The sequence below is a fragment of the Arachis ipaensis genome, chromosome B09, assembly GCF_000816755.2.
Source record: "Arachis ipaensis cultivar K30076 chromosome B09, Araip1.1, whole genome shotgun sequence".
NCBI lineage: Eukaryota > Viridiplantae > Streptophyta > Magnoliopsida > Fabales > Fabaceae > Arachis > Arachis ipaensis.
The window spans coordinates 22,818,115-22,818,952 of record NC_029793.2 but is presented as its reverse complement, the minus strand read 5'-3'; positions in this window follow the sequence as shown (position 1 = coordinate 22,818,952).

Below are 838 nucleotides of genomic sequence, written 5' to 3'. Positions count from 1 at the left end.
AGGAGCAAGAGCGAGTATCCGCTTGAACGAGTTAGGATTTAATTTTTTACTATTTATGCGGGTTATTGCAAAAATCCGCCGCTACTCACCCTATTAGTTAATCAATTTGACTATTAAAAGTAGGTAATTCGTTCCACCTGTTTTTTGTTTGTTTCTATTGCATTCTATCTCATCGTATCCTATTCTGTTTTGCGATATTTGAGAATTGCCGTCAGTACTTCAGTATAGGTTTGAGATATTCTCTTGTTTTACAGTTTGGGACTATTTAAACTAATCAATTTAAAATTTTTCAATGTACTAATAGAATAGAAGATGCAAAAGTTAATTATTCAAACAATATTGTTAAGTTAAAATATAGTGTTAAAAAGAGGTCTTTAATTTAATAATATTTTATACATAATTTGTTGTTTGAATTTTTTAAGAAGGCGATAGATATAAATTTAAAAATTCTAATAAAATAAACCACTTTAGAGTGAATGTTTAGAAAAAAAATCCCAACATCAAATGCATTTCTTTAATATTCACAGAAAATTATTGTGCATCAAAAATTCACTAAATATCCTTCTTTTTGTTATTTTTATCCGTCCAAACTAAATATGCTTGGACTCAGTTATAACAGTTTTTCAATTCGATTAATATTTAAGCAACACATATAGTCAAATTCATTAATATACTCACATTTGTGTACCAGTAACAACCAAAAAATTTTGTATCATAAATCCATTAAAAAGTACAATAAGACATAAAAAAAACGGAACCCAAGAAATAAAATTACGCTTACAGAATTATCAATTAATAATATTTGGGTCGATCTACTGTACAGAGGTAACTTTGTACA